This window comes from Lemur catta, chromosome 17 (assembly GCF_020740605.2).
Source record: "Lemur catta isolate mLemCat1 chromosome 17, mLemCat1.pri, whole genome shotgun sequence".
Taxonomy (NCBI): domain Eukaryota; kingdom Metazoa; phylum Chordata; class Mammalia; order Primates; family Lemuridae; genus Lemur; species Lemur catta.
Window position 1 is genome coordinate 26,276,029 of NC_059144.1, and position 6,073 is coordinate 26,282,101.

A 6,073-nucleotide genomic window follows, 5' to 3' on the forward strand; every position below is an offset into this window, starting at 1 on the left:
GGGGTGGGGGCGGGGTGGGGGTCGCCCGGGCCGGGGTCCGGGAGGTCGCGGTCTCGCGTCGTTCCCGCCCCCTACACCGGCCTACACGTGTGCACAGACCCACCGCGGCCGGCCGGTCCCGGGGACGCACAGGCGCGCGCACACACTTGTACACTAAGGTGCAGACGCGTGGCCACCCAGAGACCCCCGTGTCCTGCGACCACTCCCCGCCTGTGGTTTTCTTTCTCTCCCCCGCCCCCACTCCCTTCTCTGTTTCTTCTTCCTCTTAGCCCTTAAGGACCACTCCTTCCCTCTTGCTTTGGCGGTCCCCCCGCATGTCTCCCTGCTCTGCTGCCTCTTCCCTGGACTCCAGACTCTGTCTGGTCTGTTCCTTTATCACTTTACTCGTGCTGTCATTCTCCTTCTCTCTGGCCCACTGTCTCTGTCTTCACCTGGCCCGCCTTCTGTTTCTGCCTTTTCTCTGTCTCTCCCTTCGCCCCCGTTCCTCCCCTTCTCTCCTCCTGCAGGACAGAGAGAAGACGCCAGTTCTTCCACTCACCCGCCCGACAATTGAGCAAAGTTACTTAACCTGTTTGAGCCTTGGAACCCCAGCTTTATAAAATGGCACAGTTTGGGTGGGCTGGCTCTGCCATTCCATCAGGGTACCCAGGATGTTGTCTGCCCCTGTTCACAGGGCCCCGAAGGAGGAATGGCCCGGCCAGGACTGTATGGGGGCTCCCGCTGCCCGGGTGGGTGTATGGGGGCTCCCACTGCCCGGCTCTCACTTTTCCTCTCTGCTCTGTCTCTTTCTTCCCAGAGAGTCCCCATAACCCTGAATGCTTCCTGTGCAGCCTCGGGGGAGCACCTACTCTGACTGAGCGTGACCAGCACCTCATAAATTCGCTTGTGACAGGGCTGGGGACCTGGATTGTGTTTCCTCCAACCTTATCACCAGCCTGGGAGCAGCTGGTTCGATTTTAACCCTTTCAGTGCCAAATTCTTCCTCCAATCCCAAAGCACACTCCCACCTCTTGTCACCCTATTCACCTAAAATAATAATAATAATAATGCTGGCTATCAATTTTGAGGCACATGCTTGTCATTGTTAAGAACTTTACACATAATATAATTTTCAAAATAACCCAGTGAGTTTCTATTCTGATTAAGCTCACTTTTCAGGGGTGGAAAGGGAAGCTCAGAGAGGCCAAGTGACTTGGCTGAGGCCACACAGCATGTCAGTGTTCTGTCTGGGGCCAGTGCCTGCGCCTCTCAGCTGCTCTCAGACACAGTTGCATCAGAAGGAAAGGAGCCTTGGAGGCCCAGAGGAAATTATCCTTGAAACCCTCTTGCTGAACAATGATCCTTCCTTTTTCCTATGTGTGTAGCTTGATCTAAAAGAAATGGAAGGTAAATGCTAGTGTCTCCTCCAGCTCCTTCTCCTAGTGCCATGAGGGACACTTGAAGGCATGTCAGGCGGCCGGGGGGAACACACAGAAGGTGTGGCAGCTGAAGAGACAGTGCTGGCCTGGCCATGCTTTCTGTGGGGCTCTATGAACACGGGCAGATAGCACCCTGGGGAGCTTGATGGAATGTCAGCCAGCCCACCCAGACTGTGCCATTTCACAGATGGGGCCACCAAGGCCTCAGGACTGGGGATGCCTAGATTAGGTAGTCCAGTAAGTTGAGGACAAAGCTGGGATGGACTTCCAGATGTCCATAGAATGTTGGCACTTTGAGAAATGAGGTGGCCTCAGAAGATCAAGCCTTAGGAAAGTGGGTACTCATCCCCTGGAGTCTCCAAAGTCCAGAGGGGGCAGCTTCCATGTGAGCAGGGCCAGAGAGGAGCAATGGCATTGTGAGTCATGCAGAGGTCAGGGCTGCGGACAGCCACACAGCTCTGTGGGACGCAGCCTTTCACCCTGTTTTGGACTTCTCCCCCACTCTGCACTCCCTCTGCTCCAGCTACCCAGGCCTCCTCTTGTTTCTCAGACTCCTGCAATGTGTCCTCTGCAGGGCTTTTTGCTGTTCCCTCTGCCTGGAAAATCCTTCCCTGGATATCCTCAGGGCCCTGGATAAGACAGAAGACCATTCCCTTTATCCCTGTGTCCTGCTCTACCCACCATAGTGCAAAGCACCACCAGCTGTTCACGTCTGTGACTTGCTTGTCAATCTTCTGGTTTGAGCCCTGTGTGCCCAACACATAAAGTGATTAATAAATATCTGTGGGATGAACAAAAGAAAGAATGAATGAATGAATATTCACTCATCCTTTGACTCAGGGGTCCCCAACCTATGGTGAGTTGTATAATTATTTTATTATATATTACAATGTAATAATAATACAAATAAAGTGTACTATAAATGTAATGTGCATGAATCTTCCCAAAACTATCTCTGGCCCTCCCGGGTCCGTGGAAAAATTGTCTTCCATGAAAACAGTCCGTGGTGCCAAAAAGGTTGGGGACTGCTGCTTTGATTCATGTGGGACCTCAGGTCCTGCTGTCTTGAGCTCTCTTGAGCTGAGTGTCCCCATTTGTCCAATGACACAGATGGGATTCTGGTTCTGTGAGAGCCTTCCCAGTCCTTCCAGAATCTGATATTTCTAGGGTTTTAAGGCCCAGAACTCAGGGCCTTTTCCCACCCTGAGATGCTCAGAGGGCCTTGGGTTCTCTGTAGCTCTACGGGGCTGTCTGGGCATCTCTGCCTGCCATCCAACCCCTCTCCCCCAGTACAGGTGCCCAGGGAGGACATTGAGGCTAGCGATGCTGATGGCGTGCCCAGGAGCTGTGCACCCCAGGGGTGTCACTTAAGGAACCACTGTCACAAATAGATGAAGACAGGTATGATGGCTGAAACATACGTTTCAGCTATAGCATGTGTTCCTGATCAGCAAATCCTCATCCATGGGACAGGGAGGACCCTTCCAGCTTGTGTTCTGCCCTCTGTGGTTTAAAGCTCTCTGGGAAGGGGCAGGGCTGATGGGAGGTACAGAGCGTGCCCACCCATGTCCCATTGGGCAGAACTTGGTCACGTGGGCACACCTACCTGTGAGGGTGGCTGGGAAATGTAGTCTAGCCATGTGCTAGACTACATACAGGAGGAAAAGCAAGAGTTTGGTGAACATCTGGTTCATTGACCACATTGGGCCACCCTTATTTCTTGCTCCAGTGATGTGGTAGCTCCTGTCTGTATCTGCTCTGGTTCCTACAAGCTTTTCTTCCTAAGCAGACAGAGGACCTGTATTTTCCACCAGGTGAAGCCTGAACTTCTCCTCAGAGACACAAGGGCTGCATCATGGCCCCTGTTAGGGGGCCATCTGCTAGGGTGACCAACTTTCTGATTTGTCAGGAACTGAGGGGGTCCCTGGGATGCAACATTATCTCATGTATAGCTTTGTAGAACCACAACCACAATCAAGACACTGTGCCACCATCACAAGCCTGTGCTACCCATTTATGGCTCCACCCTCCCTCTCCACTTCCAGCCCTAACCCCTAACAACCACTAATCTGTCCTCCATCCCTATAATTACGTTGTTACACAAATCTTATGGAATTGAATCCTGCAGTCCGTATCCTTTTGAGATTGGCTGTCTTCATTCAGCACAATTTCCTTGAGATTTATTCCAGATTCTGCACGTGTTGCTTCTTACTGCTGAGCAGTATTCCATGGTATGGATGTACTATCGTTTGTTTAGCCATTTAGCCACTCAAAGACCTTTGGATAATTTCCAGTTTTTGATTATTAAGAAATAAAGCTACTGTGTACATTTGTGAATAAGTTTCTGTATATCCCCTTTGGTGAAACATCTATGCATGTCTTTTGCACGTTTTTAAATTTTTTTTTTAGTTAATGTTGTGTTTTAAGAGTTCTATATATTTTTCTAGATAGAAGTTCTTTGTTGGATATGAGATTTGCAAATAGTTTCTTCTGGTCTATAATTTATCTTTTCATCTTCTTATTAGGGTCTTTCACAGAGTCTTTTATAATTTTGAGTAGGTCCACTTCATCAATTTTTTCTTTTTACGGATTATGCTTTTGGTGTCAAGTATGAAAACATTTTATAGTCTCAAGTTTCAAAGATGTTCTCCTATTTTTCTAAAAGTTATAGTTTTGCATTTTACATTTAAGCCCATGATACATTTTGAATTAATTTTTGTGTAAAGTGTGAGGTTTAGGTCAAGGTTCATTTTTTTTTTTGGCCTAGGGATGTCCAATTGCTCCAGTACAATTAAGTAAAAGCTATCTTACCTCCATTGAATTGGTTTTGCTCCTTTGTCAATTGGGCATATTTGTGTGGATTTATCTTGGGGTTATCTGTGTGTCTTTCTGTCTGCCAACACTATACTATTTTGATTACTGTAACTATACAATAAATCTTGAAATTGGGTAGACTTATCCCTCCCGCTTTATTCTTCTTTTTCAAAATTATTTCAGCTATTCTAGTTTCTTTGACTTTGTGTATAAATTTTAGAATAAACTTATTTATATCTACAAAAATTCTTGTGGGAATTTGATCCGAATTGCATTAAATGTGTATACTAATTTGGGAAGAATTGACATGTTTACTATGTTGAGTCTTCTGATCCGTGAACATATCTCTCTCTCCATCCATTTAGATCGTCTTTGATTTTAAAATGTGCTTTGTCATTTTCATCATACAAGTCTGGTACATGTTTTGTTAGATTTACACCTAAGTATTTCCTTTCTCTTTTAGAAATTGTAAATGGTATTGTATCTTTAATTTTTCTATCCATGTGTTCATTGGTAGTATATAGAAATACAGTTGATTTTTGCATGTGGATCTTATATCCTGCCACCTTGCTAAACTCACTTATTAGTTCTAGGAGTATTTTTGAAGATTTCTTGGGTTTTTCAACATAGACAATCGTGTCTGCTACAAATAGGGACAATTTTATTTCTTTCTGATCTTTGTGCCTTGATTTACTTTTCCTGCTTTATTGAACTGGCTAGAACTGGCTAGAGTATACTGAGTAAGGGTGATGAGAGTGGACATCCTTGCCTTGTTCCCAGTTTTAGGGGGAAAGCATTGAGTCTTTCACCATTAAATATGATGTTAGCTATAGGTTTTTTGTTGATACTCTATCAAGTTGAGGAAGGTCCTCTCGTTGCTATTTTTCGGAGAGTTTTTATTATGAATGGAGGTTGAATTTTGTCATTTTTTCTGCATATTGATATAATCATTTAATTTTTCACCTTTAGCCTGTTGATATGGTGTATTGCATTGATTGATTTTCAAATATTGAACCAGTCATCCTCCAATGGAATAAACCCCAGTTAGTCACGGTGTAACCGTTCTTTTTATATATTGCTGAATTCTACTTGCTAATATTTTGCTAAGGATTTTTGTGTCTATATTCATGAAGAATATTGCTCTATATTTCTCTTTTTTGTTCTGTCTTTATCTGGTTTTGGTATTAGGGTAATACTAGCCCCAGTCGCACCAGAAGAACAAAGCAGACTAGAATAGAATTGCAAGGACTCTAATAACTAAACTGTCATTGATTGGAACTATAGCCCACAAAAGTAGAAGAGAACCTACGTGCTACACCTAAACGGTGATACTACCTGCTAAAATAAAAGAGTAAACAGGATCTGAAGTTGCCTAACATTAGCGCCAAAATGTCCAGGATATAATAGCAGATTGACAGAAAAACCACAATTTTAATGAGAAAAGATAATCAACTGATGCTAATCCCAAGATGACTCAGATGTTGAAATTGTCTGACAAGGATGTTCAAGTAGCCATTATAAAAATGCTTCAGCAGAAAATTATGAATTCTCTTGAAACAAGTGAAAACAGAAAAATCTCAGTAAAGAAGTAGAAGTTATTAAAAAAAGAACCAAATAGAAATTATAGAACTGAAAAATATAACAGTTGGGGGGGAAAAACTTGCTATGGACTCAAGAGTAGAGTGGAGATGTCCAATGATGGATAAATACCCCAAGGCACGTTCAGTGATGTCTCCCAGAACTCCCTAGAAGGACTGAACTTAAGTTCCCATGATACTAACCATCTGGATAACCCCTTCATGGCTGCCTTCCCTTCCTGTTTCACCTCTTATGCCCCACAC